The sequence below is a fragment of the Oncorhynchus gorbuscha genome, linkage group LG19 (assembly GCF_021184085.1).
Source record: "Oncorhynchus gorbuscha isolate QuinsamMale2020 ecotype Even-year linkage group LG19, OgorEven_v1.0, whole genome shotgun sequence".
Lineage (NCBI taxonomy): Eukaryota > Metazoa > Chordata > Actinopteri > Salmoniformes > Salmonidae > Oncorhynchus > Oncorhynchus gorbuscha.
This window is the reverse complement of record NC_060191.1, coordinates 52,218,347-52,234,270: the sequence shown is the minus strand read 5'-3', so window position 1 is coordinate 52,234,270 and position 15,924 is coordinate 52,218,347. Positions and strand designations below refer to the sequence as shown.

At 42.9% G+C, this 15,924-nt stretch overlaps 1 protein-coding gene across 13 annotated transcripts in view; it reads left to right on the top strand.

Annotated features, from left to right (window-relative positions):
• Nucleotides 1-15,924, top strand: part of LOC124005211 (neural cell adhesion molecule 1-like) — a 119,531-nt gene that overhangs the window by 52,051 nt on the left and 51,556 nt on the right. The window lies entirely within an intron of this gene.

Sequence of the window (15,924 nt, the reverse complement as noted above, 5' to 3'; positions counted from 1 at the left end):
TCCCTCACTGTTGCTGCTTGTCATAGACCACCCTCAGCTCCCAGCTGTGCCCTGGACACCATATGTGAATTGATTGCCTCCCATCTATCGTCAGAGTTCGTACTGCTAGGTAGATTACCTAAATTGGGATATGCTCAACACCCCAGCCGTCCTACAATCTAAGCTAGATGCCCTCAATCTCACACAAATTATCAAGGAACCTACCAGGTACAACCCCAAATCCGTAAACATGAGCACCCTCATAGATATCATCCTGACCAGCTTGCCATCTAAATACACCTCTGCTGTTTTTAACCAGGATTTCAGCGATCATTGCCTCATTGCCTGCGTCCGTTATGGGTCTGCGGTCAAACCCCCACCCCTCATCACTGTCAAACGCTCCCTAAAACACTTCAGCAAGCAGGCATTTCTAATCGACCTGGCACGGATATCCTGGAAGGACACTGACCTCATCCCATCAGTAGAGGATGCCTGGTTGTTCTATAAAAGTGCTTTCCTCACCATCTTAAATAAGCATGCCCCATTCAATAAAAATAAAAAACAAGAACAGATATAGCCCTTGGTTCACTCCAGACTTGACTGCCCTAGACCGGCACAAAAACACCATGTGGCCTACTGCACTAGCTTCGACTAGCCAACGCGATATGCAACTTTTCAGGGAAGTTAGGAACCAATATACATAGTCCGTTAGGAAAGCAAAGGCAATCTTTTTCAAACAGAAATTTACATCCTGCAGCACTAATTCCAAAAGGTTTTGGGGCCCTAAAGTCCATGGAGAATAAGAGTATCTCCTCCCAGCTGCCCACTATACTGAGACTAGGAAACACTGTCACCACTGATACATCCACGATAAGTGAGAATTATAATAAGCATTTCACTATGGCTGGCCATGCTTTCTACCTGGCTACCCCAACCCCGGCTAACAGCTCTGTACCCCCCCGCAGGAACTTAGCCCCGTCCCCCCCCCTGCTTCTCTTTCACCCAAATCCAGACAGCTGATGTTCTGGAAGAGCAGTAAAATCTGGATCCCGACAAATCAGTTGGGCTATACAATCTGGACCCTCTCTTCCTAAAGTTATCTGCAGCCATTGTTGCAACCCCTATTACTAGTCTGTTCAGCCACTCTTTCGTATCGTCTGAGATTCCTAAAGATTGGAAAGCGGCCACGGTCATCCCCCTCTTCAAAGGGTAGACACTACAGACCCAAACTTTTACAGACCTATATCCATCCTGCCCTGCCTTTCTGAAGTCTTTGAAGGCCAAGTGAAAAACAGATCACTGACCATTTAGAATCCCACCGTACCTTCTCCGCTATGCAATCTTGTTTCCAAGCTGGTCACGGGTGCACCTCAGCCACGCTCAAGGTGCTAAACGATATCATAACCTCCATCGATAAGAGACAATACTGTGCAGCTGTCTTCATCGACCTGGCCTAGGCTTTCGACTCTGTCAATCACCATATTCTTATCGGCAGACTCAACAGCCTTGTTTTTTCTAAGGACTGCCTCTCCTGGTTCACTAACTACTTATCAGACAGAGTTCAGTGTGTCAAATCGGAGGGCCTGTTGTCCGGACCTCTGGCGGTCTCTATGGGGGTGCCACAGGGTTTCATTCTCAGGTTGTCTCTTTTCTCTGTATATATCAATGTTGTCTCTCTTTCTGTGGGTGAATCTTTGATCCACCTCTACGCAGACGACAACATTCTGTATACTTCTGGCCCTTCTTTGGACACTGTGTTAATAAACCTCCAAACGAGCTTCAACGCCATACAACACACCTTCCATGTCCTCCAACTGCTCTTAAATGCTTGTAAAACTAAATGCATGCTCTTCAACCGATCGCTGCCCGCACCCACCCGCCCGACTAGCATCACTACTCTGGACGGTTCTGACTTAGAATATATGGACAACTATAAATACCTAGGTGTCTATCTAGACTGTAAACTCTCCATCCAGACTCACATTAAGCATCTCCAATCCAAAGTTAAATCGAGAATCGGCTTCCTATTTCGCAACAGTCTCCTTCACTCATGCTGCCAAACATACCCTCGTAAAACTAACTATCCTACCGATCCTTGACTTCGGTGATGTCATTTACAAAATAGCCTCCAACACTCTACTCAGCGAATTGGATGCAGTCTATCACAGTGCAATCTGTTTTGTCACCAAAGCCCCATAAACTACCCACCACTGCGACCTGTATGCTCTCGTTGGCTGGTCCTCACTATATATTCGTCGCCAAACCGACTGGCTCCAGGTCATTGATAAGTCTTTGCCCTGGTAAAGCTCCGCCTTATCTCAGTTCACCATAGCAGCACCCACCTGTAGCACGCGCTCCAACAGGTATATTTCACTGGTCATCCCCAAAGCCAACACTTACTTTGGCCACCTTTCATTCCAGTTTTCTGCTGCCAATGACTGGAACGAATTGCATAAATCACTAAAGTTGGAGACTTATATCTCCCTCACTAACTTTAAGCATCAGCTGTCAGAGCAGCTTACCGATTGCTGCAGCTGTACACAGCCCATCTGTAAATAGCTCATCCAATACACCTACCTCATCCCCGTATTTGTTTTTGTTTTTCTTCACTTTTGCACACCAGTATTTCTACTTGCACATCCTCATCTGCACTTATATCACTCCAGTGTACATTGCTCAATTGTAATTACTTCACCACTATGGCCTATTTATTTCCTTACCTCCTTACTTAATTTGCCCACACTGTATACTGATTTTTCTATTGTGTTATTGACTGTACGTTTATTTATGCCATTTGTATCTCTGTTGTTTTTTTGTCACACTGCTTTGCTTTATCTTGGCCAGTTCGGAGTTGTAAATGAGAACTTGTTCTCAACTTGCCTACCTGGCGAAAAAAATACAATAAATCTATCACTCACTCCCCTTTGTTCCTTCCCCAGGCGTCATTGTGGCTGTTTCTTGTCTGTGCGTTGTTTCTTGTTTTGGTTTATGTTGTGTTTTTTCACTAACACTCACTCCCTGAACTTGCTTCCCAACTCTCAGTGCACATGGTTATAATATATAATATATATAATATAGAGTAGGCTATATGGACAGGGTGGACCTGATCCTAGATCAGCACTCCTACTCTGATACGCTTTATGAATACAGGCTCAGAGAGGTGTTCTATGAAGACTAGAGAGGCTGAGAAAACAGGGCAAAGCCTGCATATAATGTTGACCTCATCTGGGCCATAGTTTAGCTGACTAAATCCCATTAGTAATGTTGAGCTCTTTTTCTAAAAAAAAGTCACTGTACTCCTGGAGAAAGGAACCTCTGAGAGTGATGAAAATGTCACGGGCTGCAGAGCACAGCCCCCTGGGAAACCAACATATGAGAGAGAGGTACAGTACTGTGTAGGTCTATGACATCTGCCTAGACCAGGGGTTCCCAAACTTTTTTGCTTTGTGACCCACCAATTGAGGTGTCTTTTGATTCACAACCCACCATAAGAGTTGAGCAGGGGAAAAAGGATATAGACATCCTTTTTTTAATAGATGCTTACTTCCATTGATTGTTAACTTGTGGCTGAAGTTAGCTGAGGTTTGTAGTGGCTGTTTACAGAAAACTGAACCATATATTCAAGTTTCTCCTGGCTCATGAGCTACTTTCAGGGTGAGGAACCATCTAACATCAAATTGTAAAATAGTGAACTACTCCTTTGAAGTAAATTTCCTGCAATTCTACACATTTTGCCACGGAGCTGAAATAAAATGTTGCAGTTTTAAAGCCAACTTTCCTGCAGTTCTATGCATTTTGCCATGGCTAATCCTGTGTTCTTATTCCAAAACATAATGACTAAATCAATGGGGGCCTGTCTAGCTTTTTTTATTTTAAATTCTCAAAGATTATAAGATATTTTTAAATATATGTCCATTATCTTTTCTACATACTTTATATTTGGTTTTAGTCATTTAAGTTTACACTGAAAGCGTTTGTCCCTCCCCAAAAAATGTATATAAAAAAAAAGTTAAATAATTATCCTGCGACCCAACTGAACCCCTGCTGTGACCCTCAAGTGAGTGCTGACACACCTTTTTGAAACCACTGGCCTAGACTTTCTTCCTAGTACTAAATACTGAAGTTTATGGGCCTCTCAAAGAGGATAAACACCATGGTCATCATTAGATCATTTCCATTCTCTATAGGCTATATTTATATTATACACACACACACACACACACACACACACACACACACACACACACACACACACACACACACACACACACACACACACACACACACACACACACACACACACACACACACACACACACACACACACACACACACACAACACAAACAGGATGCCACCATCCTATGCTGCTGCTAAGTAACAGAGGGATCCGTAAGGGAATGTGGGATCTTGGAGCGGGGCATCAAGGAACTTGCCCTTGAGAAATAGAAAGAGGAAAGAAACCCTTGGGCTACTTTACTCCCTCCTCAGTTCCTAGTATGAAGGAGGGACACTGTGCCAGTGAATTGATCAGCCACTGCTGTAGAAACCTTTTGCAGAGCTCATTGTTACAGTATAACAGGATACAAAGCAATATATTTATTAATTTTCTGATATAAACTAATCCCTCCTCTTTCTAATATTGGATGGAAATGCATGTAGGGTTTATTAGGAATGGAGATGCATTTTTTCATAGAGCCCTACATTATTACAGACTGCCAGCTGTAAACTATGGGCTGCATGATCAGGCTGGATCCAAATGTGTCAATCCCCATAGCTATTGTGATATGTCACACTGCCAAGTCCTCTTGGGTTGGGATTCTTCCTGTGTTACTGTTTTACAGTATCTCTGTTCTGTACCTAAAAAAAGCTCTTACTGTACTTTGCCTAGATTTCCCTGGAGGCTATGAAGCTTAGCCAAGCCATCACTGTTAACAATCTACTACATCTCCACATTCTCAGAGTCTGTGAACATGGGTCAATATAACAAGTCTTAATTTGTTGTCTGGGAGATCAGGACTAGAATGATTCATTTCTATGTTGATGATAGGCTAGATCTCCAAAAATGTGTATGCTACCCATGGGTTTGTATACTAGATTACATTATGAATACAGTTATATCCATAACAATGCTAATCGGTTATACATGTCTCAAAGATCACGCACTCCTTTTTCCTCACTCCTCTCTCCTTACTACTCTCTCCTCACTCCTCTCTCCTTACTGCTCTCTCCTCACTCCTTCTCATCACGCCTCTCTCTCTTTTCCCCTCTATTTCTCTCTCTGATGGGAAAGGCACTCCTGATTTACAGCGATGAAAGGCTTTTCAATTTGAAGGAAATCTTAGATCAGCCAGGCAGACAGTATTTTCAGTGCAGTCAGTGAGGACTCACTGGGTTGGTTATATCTTTTTAATCATCCATTTCTTGGTATAATACAAGCCTCTTGTTTTAAATGGAAGGGGGGTTCCTATTAAAGGGATAGTTTGGGATTTTGGCGATGTGGCCCTTTATCCACTTCCCCAGAGTCAGATGAACTTGTGGATACCATTTTTATGGATGTGCGTAGTTTGAAGGAAGTTGCTAACTAGCATTAGCACAATGACTGGAGGTCTATAGACTTTAATTTATTTGAACTGTTGGTAGGTAAACAATTAGTATGCCCTCAATTCATCGCTCTCTATGTAGTGGAACTACTGTAAACTGACAACTCAAATCAAATTGTATTTGTCACATACACATGGTTAGCAGATGCTAATGCGAGTGTAGCGTAATGCTTGTGCTTCTAGTTCCGACAATGCAGTAATAACCAACGAGTAATCTAACCTAACAATTCCACAACAACTACCTTATACACACAAGTGTAAAGGGATAAAGAATATGTACATAAAGATATGTGAATGAGTGATGGTACAGAACGGCATAGGCAAGATGCAGTAGATGGTATAGAGTACAGTATATACATATGAGATGAGTAATGTAGGGTATGTAAACATTGTATTAAGTGGCATTGTTTAAAGTGGCTAGTGATACATTTTTACATTAATTTTTCGATTATTAAAGTGCCTGGAGTTGAGTCAGTATGTTGGCAGCAGCCACTGAATGTTAGTAGTGGCTGTTTAACAGTCTGATGGCCTTGAGATAGAAGCTGTTTTTAGTCTCTCGGTCCCTGTTTTGATGCACCTGTACTGGCCTCGCCTTCTGGATGATAGCGGGGTGAACAGGCAGTGGCTCGGGTGGTTGTTGTCCTTGATGATCTTTATGGCCTTCCTGTAACATCGGGTGGTGTAGGTGTACTGGAGGGCAGGTAGTTTGCCCCCGGTGATGCGTTGTGCAGACCTCACTACCCCCTGGAGAGCCTTACGGTTGTGGGCGGAGCAGTTGCCATACCAGGCGGTGATACAGCCCGACAGGATGCTCTCGATTGTGCATCGGTAGAAGTTTTTGGTGTTTTTGGTGGAGTGCTTTTGGTGACAAGCCGAATTTCTCCAGCCTCCTGAGGTTGAAGAGGCGCTGCTGCACCTTCTTCACCACGCTGTCTGTGTGGGTGAACCAATTCAGTTTGTCCGTGATGTGTACGCCGAGGAACTAAAAACTTACTACACTCTCCACTTCTGTCCCGTCGATGTGGATAGGGGGGTGCTTATTAGAGTTTGCAGTTTAGAAGTATTTAAATGTGTGAGAAATCACAACTCTGGGTAGACGACAGCAGTGTTTCTGTACATCTATTAGTGTGATGGGGAATTGGGGGTGGTACTATGTGCAGTGTAGTGGTACTATGTGCAGTGTAGTGGTACTATGAGCAGTGTAGTGGTACTATGTGCAGTGTAGTGGTACTATGTGCAGTGTAGTGGTACTATGTGCAGTGTAGTGGTACTATGTGCAGTGTATTGTTGCACGTTACACCAGTACCACGGTAATATCACAGTACTTAAACATCATGATACTTATAATACCAACATTTTAGAATACCATAGTACTGTTTCTACTGATCTAAAGAACCTGCTGGTGCCTGTTATAAAATGCTTATAAAGTCAGTTCTGTTTATAAATTCCGTTGAATTTAAGCAACAGCCACTAGTTTATTGTATGCGCAGGCTCAATAATATCCACTTCAATTTTATGTGCATATCATGTCACGTGTGGCAGCTGTAATCAGCCAGCTGCATTCCCTACCAGCCCTCACTCACCTGCATCTCTCTGTCTGGTCTTCATGCACATCTATTCCTCCATCATTTCCAAAAAAAGTAATTTAGCGCGAAGGCAAGCAGGGATGCAGACCCAGATGAGTCTTCTGTTGTTGGAATTATACATTTTACATTGGAGCAATGCGCAGACCGAGCAATGTTGATACATTCAATCTCCTATTATAAGATCACAGGCCAGTCTGAGTAGACTTTGCAAGTTCACTGTCATGCAGCCTCTAAGTGCCAGAGAGGGAAAATGGAGCACCAATTTGAAATAATTTCACAAACCATGTCGCAGGCCATTTTAAACTAATCCTGGGTTGCTAACTATTGGTTTGATAATAAAACAACGTTGTTCAGTAATGTCACCTAGCTAGCTAACAACCTGGTAACTTGACAATAGGTTTAGGAAAATGTGATTGGCACAGGAAGAAAGGAAAAAAGTCTGCTACTCATGAGATGTGCTTCAACCGTAGGATTCATACAGGCCAAATGTAAGCCTAAACTATATCAAATATACATTTATTTCTGGTGCTTCTTAAATTCTGTTTGGTGCCTAACATTTTAAAAGTTGGGAGCAGTGTATGTTTGGGAGAGGGAGTGGTGTATGTGTGTGTGTTTATGAGACAGAGAGAGTGTAAGGAAGTGAGGAAGAGTGTATGTGTGTGTGTTAACTCAAGAGTAAAGAAGGTTTAATGCAGTGTTTTTCTCCTTGCTGCCACAATGACATGCAGATCATTATGCAGTGTTTTCCCATTGCTGGCACAATGACATGCAGATCATTATGCAGTGTTTTCCCCTTGCTGGCACAATGACATGCAGATCAATATGCAGTGTTTCCCCTTACTGGCACAATGACATGCAGATCATTATGCAGTGTTTTCCCCTTACTGGCACAATGACATGCAGATCATTATGCAGTGTTTCCCCCTTACTGGCACAATGACATGCAGATCATTATGAAGTGTTTCCCCTTACTGGCACAATGACATGCAGATCATTATGCAGTGCTTTACCCTGACTGGCACAATGACATGCAGATCATTATGAAGTGTTTCCCCTGACTGGCACAATGACATGCAGATCATTATGAAGTGTTCCCCTTACTGGCACAATGACATGCAGATCATTATGCAGTTTTCCCCCTTACTGCCACAATGACATGCAGATCATTATCCAGTGTTTTCTCCTTACTGCCACAATGACATGCAGATCATTATGCAGTTTTCCCCCTTACTGCCACAATGACATGCAGATCATTATCCAGTGTTTTCTCCTTACTGCCACAATGACATGCAGATCATTATGCAGTTTTCCCCCTTACTGCTACAATGGCATGCAGATCATTATGCATTTACTGTATATTCCTTCCTCCCATTCCTCCAGTCAAATCACAGGTAGGCCTTTACAAACATGATCAAATCAGCTATTCTCTGCAGTATTCTATTGTTTACTGAATAATGTGAAGTTAAATTCAATGTGTTGTATTCAATGTGAATTTCAGTGTTTTTTTAGTAGCACATGCATAGAACATTTAGAAAACGGGAAAAGCTTCCTCCGGGACGGGGCAAACAGGACGCTACGCCACTGTTCCGCCTCCCTTTGTGGTATCGCTATACTACTCGGTATCGGGATACTTGACCTGGTATTGTATCATTTTAAATGTTGGTATCGTGACAGCACTAGTGCTATGTGGAGGAAAAATATTTTGGGACTCTCATTATTCTGTCGTCGCCATGTGTTTGCCATGTAGTCCATGCATCAGGAGATGAAAAGTGTTGTTATGCATGAATAATCTTAACAGTTGCTTTTAGTAGATTAATAATGTTGAGGCGGAGCGCTATCATGCTGTTTCCATGTTGGCAGTTTGGACAAGCTTCTCTGCTCCACTCCAGTGGTCTTTCCTTACAGTAGTGAAATGGAGGGAAGCTGTTAATGGATTATTGAGCATACACATAACCATTGGCAGTATCCATAACCAAAACTATACACTGCCCTGTTGTGAAGGGGATGAATTTCTTGCAAGTGTCAATGCCGTCGTCGGAATGAGACCAAGGTGCAGCGTGGTGAGCGTACATTTTCTTTTATTTGTAATGTCGCCAACAAGAAAACAAAAACGACTGTGAAGCTTACAATGGCAGTAGTGCCCCTAACAAAGACAATTTCCCACAAAGACAAAAGGGAAAAAGGCTGCCTAAGTATGATTCCCAATCATAAACAACAATAGACAGCTGTCCCTGATTGAGAACCATACCAGGCCAAAACATAGAAATACAAAATCATAGAAAACAGAACACAGAATACCCACCCAAATCACACCCTGACCAAACCAAATAGAGACATAAAAAGGCTCTCTTAAGGTCAGGGCTTGACAGCAAGTGGACTTTTTGTTTTTGTTTAAATCACATGGAGTTATTGTATCACACTGTAGGCTGACAGGCATCATTGATTTCTTGGGGCAAAAAAAACGAACACATTTATTTTACCTTCTTTAGGTTAAAGTCTGCTGTGTTGTTGATCATGCTAGCAAAACAGAGAGGAGATTGCTTGTCTGGGCCATTCATAATGGGACTCACTGGCACTGCTGAAGCAGTCCATCTCTTGTTCTCACTCTCTCTCTCTCTTTCTCTCTCTCTCTCTCTCTCTCTCTCTCTCTCTCTCTCTCTCTCTCTCTCTCTCTCTCTCTCTCTCTCTCTCTCTCTCTCTCTCTCTCTCTCTCTCTCACACACACACACCCCTCCATCTCTTGTTCTCTCTCTCTCACACACACACCCCTCCATCTCTTGTTCTCCCTCTCTCTCTCTCTCTCTCTCTCTCTCTCTCTCTCTCTCTCTCTCTCTCTCTCTCTCTCTCTCTCTCTCTCTCTCAAACACACCCCTCCATCCCCTCTCTCTCTCACTCCCCCCTCTCACACTTTCTTATCCGTCTTTCTCTCTTTCTCAACCTGTTTCTCTCTCTCTTTCTCAACCCGTTTCTATCTCTCTCTTTCTCAACCCGTTTCTCTCTCTCTGTTTCTCAACCTGTTTCCCTCTCTCTCTCTGTGGGTTTGTGAGATAACATGTATCTACTGGCCACTGCTCAGTCAGGGATTGACTGTATACTGTATTTGGATCTAGTCTTAAAGCCCCTTATCTACTGTAAACTATAAATTGCTCTCCTCTTTCAATCTTTCATTGGTTTCAAGTTCCCATGGTCAGAGCAGGCTTTATGATAACTTACAGTATCTAGAGCCTATCTTTTGTCATGTATTAGAGACTGATCCCATCTCTCTCAGAAATCTGATTCTTCCCTTGTGGGGTGCCTCAGCAAATTGACTCCCCCTAATCCAGTCTACTGCAGCCTAGACAGCCTGACAGTCAGTTCCTTAATATCACCCATCTGGTAATAATACCCTCCGCAATTAGGCTTATTTACATTTCAAAAGCAAGCTAATCTTGAATGCACAAATGGATAACCTCCATGATACCTAGCTACCGTTGTTTTTGTTTTGATGGGACATTCCGTGCTATGTGCTTATACTGGATGACAGAGTGATATAACCTAATAGCTACATCTGTAGCTAATACTCTGCTGGTCATATGAAGCTCAGATGTTTGCACACAGAGATACAGTATGTATCACAAGGGCAAGGATTACATGTCTCACTCTCCATCAGAAACCACTTGAGGTTAGTTTTGCTTGGTTTATGACGTTTATGCTTGCCCTATATTGGAAATTACTACTTCCAGAACTCGCTATTCTTGGCAGTGGAGACCCCATTATAGCCATGCATCTTCCATATGGGCTGGCACAGACAGAGGCTCCTCAGAGAAAACTAGCTAATACAGGAGCCCTTTTGATAGGTCAGGGCTGAGTCCCAAATGGCAGCCTATTCCCGATATAGTGCACTACTGTTGAACAGGGCCCATAGGGAATAGGGGGCTATTTGGGACGCAGACATGGTCTCACATTGGCCCTCTCACCAGGCTCCTCACAGAATCACTCGGGATAACCAGACAAAAGGCTGGTGAATGAGCCTGGTCTTCTCCAGTCAGAAGTGGGTGGTGCTGATGGTGTGTGGGAGAAAGCTGAACGTATGAATCTATCCTGTGAAGTGGAATGGAGACAGACATTTGTTATGAGTATACTTTCTGGTGTGATGCTGTTTATTTCCAAACAGCTCTATGTAAATTTGATTTTGATCAAATCAAATGTAGTTATATAGGCCTTTGTACATCAGCTGATATCTCAAAGTGCTGTACAGAAAGCCAGCCTAAAAACCCAAACAGCAAGCAATACAGGTGTAGAAGATCGGTGGCTAGGAAAAACTCCTTAGAAAGGCCAAAACCTAGGAAGAAACCTAGAGAGGAACCAGGCTATGAGAGGTGGCCAGAGAGAATTAGAGAGAGCATACTTAAATTCACACAGGACACCGGATAAGACAGGAGAAATACTCCAGATATAACAGACTGACCCTAGCCCCCCGACACAAACTACTGCAGCATAAATACTGGAGGCTGAGACAGGAGGGGTCAGGAGACACTGTGGCCCCATCTGACGAACCCCTGGACAGTGCCAAACAGGCAGGATATAAACCCACCCACTTTGCCAAAGCACAGCCCCCACACCAGTAGAGGGATATCTTCAACCACCAACTTACCATCTTGAGACAAGGCCGAGTATAGCCCACAAAGATCTCCGCCACGGCACAACCCAAGGGGGGGCGCCAACCCGGACAGGAAGACCACGTCAGTGACTCAACCCACTCAAGTGACGCACCCCTCCTAGGGATGGCATGGAAGAGCACCAGTAAGCCAGTGACTCAGCCCCTGTAATAGGGTTAGAGGCAGAGAATCCCAGTGGAGAGAGGGGAACCGGCCAGGCAGAGACGGCAAGGGCGGTTCGTTTTCCCAGTGCCTTTCCGTTCACCTTCACACTCCTGGGCCAGATTACACTCAATCATAGGACCTACTGAAGAGATGAGTCTTCAATAAAGACTTGAAGGTTGAGACCGAGTCTGTGTTTCTCACATGGGTAGGCAGACCATTCCATAAAAATTGAGCTCTATAGGAGAAAGCCCCGCCTCTAGCTGTTTGCTTAGAAATTCTAGGGACAATTAGGAGGCCTGCGTCTTGTGACCATAGCGTACGTGTAGGTATGTACGGCAGGACCAAATCAGAGCGATAGGTAGGAGCAAACCCATGTAATACTTTGTAGGTTAGCAGTAAAACCTTGAAATCAGCCCTTGCCTTAACAGGAAGCCAGTGTAGGGAGGCTAGCACTGGAATAATATGATCAGATTTTTTGGGTTCAAGTCAGGATTCTAGCAGCCGTATTTAGCACTAACTGAAGTTTATTTAGTGCTTTATCCGGGTCGCCGGAAAGTAGAGCATTGCAGTAGTCTAACCTAGAAGTAACAAAAGCATGGATTAATTTTCTGCATCATTTTTGGACAGAAAATGTCTGATTTTTACAATGTTACGTAATTGCAAAATACCTGTCCTTGAAACAGTCTTGATATGTTTGTCAAAAGAGAGATCAGGGTCCAGAGTAACGCAGAGGTCCTTCACAGTTTTATTTGAGACGACTGTACAACCATCAAGATTAATTGTCAGATTCAACAGAAGATCTCTTTGTTTCTTGGGACCTAGAACAAGCATCTCCGAGTTTAAAAGTAGCAAAAAAAAAGTTGTCAGAGTTTAAAAGCCTGACAGCCATCCATTTCCTTATGTCTGAAACACAGGCTTCCAGCGAGGGCACTCTTGGGGCTTCACCGTGTTTCATTGAAATGTACATCCGGTGTCATCCGCATAGCAGTAAAAGTTAACATTATGTTTTCGAATGACATCCCCAAGAGGTAAAATATATAGTGAAAACAATAGTAGTCCTAAAACGGAACCTTGAGGAACACATAAATGTACAGTTGTTTTGTCAGAGGACAAACCATTCACAGAGACAAACTGATATCTTTCTGACAGATAAGATCTAAACCAGGCCATAACTTGTCCGTGTTGACCAATTTAGGTTTCCATTCTCTCCAAAATAATGTGGTGATCGATGGCATCAAAAGCAGCACTAAGGTCTAGGAGCACGTGGACAGATGCAGAGCCTCGGTCTGATGCCATTAAAAGGTCATTTACCACCTTCACAAGTGCCGTCTCAGTGCTATGATGGGGTCTAAAACCAGACTGAAACATTTAGTATACATTGTTTGTCTTCAGGAAGGCAGTGAGTTGCTGCACAATAGCTTTTTCAAAAGAAAAGCACAGCTATCCTCGGCATAAGGCGATCGTTCTCCTGTATATTAGGAGTACAGCGACTGCAATTAGATGGCATCATGTTAATGTTACTACTTAGCTTCGGCTGGTGGAGGTCCTGACGAACCATGTCCAGATAAACTATCTGGAGTGAAGAAGTTGAATGAAAAAAAAGTTGAGTGAGGGAAAAACTAAAAATATAAATGGTAATTAAAAAGTAAAAACCGTAAAGTTGTCAGGTAGCAAAGTAAGGTTAGCAACACAATGCACAGCAGAATGTCAACAAGTCTGTAAAACACAAATGTTTATGCGTCTTAAGTTATTCTTCCAAGTGTGTGAATTACCCATGGGATTCATCATACTGAAAGCTGCGTCATAAGTAGGGTGTTTTCCCCATAGAATTGATATGAAGTTGATTGGCACAAGGGTCTTCCAAGGGTAGGCGACACAGTTTGTGGAACCATTTTGCTTTTATGCCGCTTGTTGTCTTAACGATTCCACGATACTTTGTGATAACTAGCCCAGTCTGATGATTATATGGTTCTTCGCTATCTAGAGGTCTATAAATCTGAAATCAGAGCTGAGTTGACAGTGTTACAAATTAGAAGTGCCATTTCCAGAATGTTATTTCTCTGGGTTGATGAATTTGGATTATATGGTTGGTAGATAACATCTCACATCAATCACCTCTGATGCAATCAGATATTTTATAGGAAATGTCCAACAAATACAGATTGATATCCAGGCTGTATCACATCCGGCCGTCACTGGGAGACCCATAGGGTGGCGCACAATTGGCCCAGCGTCGTCCAGGTTTGTAAATAATAATTTGTTCTTAACTGACTTGCCTAGTTAAATAAAGGTTTAAAAAAATATTAAATATGCCTCAGTCCTTCAGTAAGGGATTTGCCACTCTTCTTAGCACATTACTATCACTAGGGAGATGGTTGATCTGTATTCCCTTGTCTTTAATAAAGCCTTGTTCACACTACAGGCCTTAATAATCAAATCAGTTTTGTTTTTCAAATCTGTTCTGGTATTCTGACTGTTCAAACAGCAAGTTACAAGTGACTAAATCGGATTTATGTGTTCAGACTGACATGGCTACGCTAGTTGACATAGTAGTGGCGAGTTTGTGTGCACTCAGAAGTTGTAGTGTAGCATCTAGCAAGCTACGGTGACAACAATGCCTGCCATGGAAGTCTCCCTGTTGCTTTGAATGTTCAAAATCATAGTGTAAGAACATTTTTAAAGCCTCAAACGATAAGATACTCCAACTTTCAAAACGAGTCGGTTTTGGTTAGCCACAGCAGTTAACTAGCTTACTAGGTACCTGTTTAGCCTGCTATCACATTCCCTCATTGTTTGTAAACAATTAACAAGCTAGTTAGCTACCACATGTTCTTGTCAAATTGTCAACAGTGTAGCTACAAAGCAACAAGATATGCCAAATAACAGTCTAGATATCACTTAAGGGCAGATAAACGTAGAATGTATGCACACATGCCTGTAAGTCGCTTTGGATAAAAGCGTCTGCTAAATGGCATATATTATTATTATTATATGACCATTCAGACACAGGTCACATGGCCAGGAATCTGATTTATATCTGATTTCAAACCACCTAGGAAGGTGGTTTGAAATGTGGTTTGAAACATCTGATTCCATGTGCTTTTTGCCTGTTTAGACTGCATCAAAAATATGAGATTCTAATAAGAAAATGGATTTGAGTCACTTCAAACTACCTCTGTGAACAAGGCTTTACTCTGCAGGTGTCAGCCAAGTGCATAGTCTTACCGTGGTCTTACCAGTCAATAAAATAAAGTCTCAATCGATCTGCCAGAGGTGCTTCTCTGAGGCCTGAGCCATGGCTTGGAATAGATTTCTGTGTTAAAACGATTGATTTAGTTTCTCCCCCTTGGCTGCTCCACTGTCAATAAGAGCAGTAGAACTTACCTACCTGCATGTTAACTTACCTACCTACCTGCATGCTGAGATGGAGGCTACTGTATCACCTTAGGCATGGACAAAGTACTTTCTCTCTCTCTGCAGCCAGTTCTCTCTTTGCTGTGTTTTGTTTACCATTTCATATGTTTTCTACTGGTTCATCCGAGCATGGTATACAGTAGGATGTTGCTGCTGTGGAGGCGTGGAGGCGTCCAGGCCAGCCTCCCAAATGGCACCCTATTCCCTATATAAGTGCACTACTTTTGACCAGAGCTACTAGCCCTGGTCAAAAGGTGCTATCTAGAACCTAAAAGGGTTCTTCTTCGGCTGTTCCCATAGGAGAACCCTTTTTGGTTACAGGTAGAACAGCGCTGCAGACATAAGCTTTAATATCATATGTCATTAATGAAATGTTCTCTCTACACACACACACACACACACACACACACACACACACACACACACACACACACACACACACACACACACACACACACACACACACACACACACACACACACACACACACACACACACACACACACACACACACACACACAAACTTAACACTGCTTCCAAGT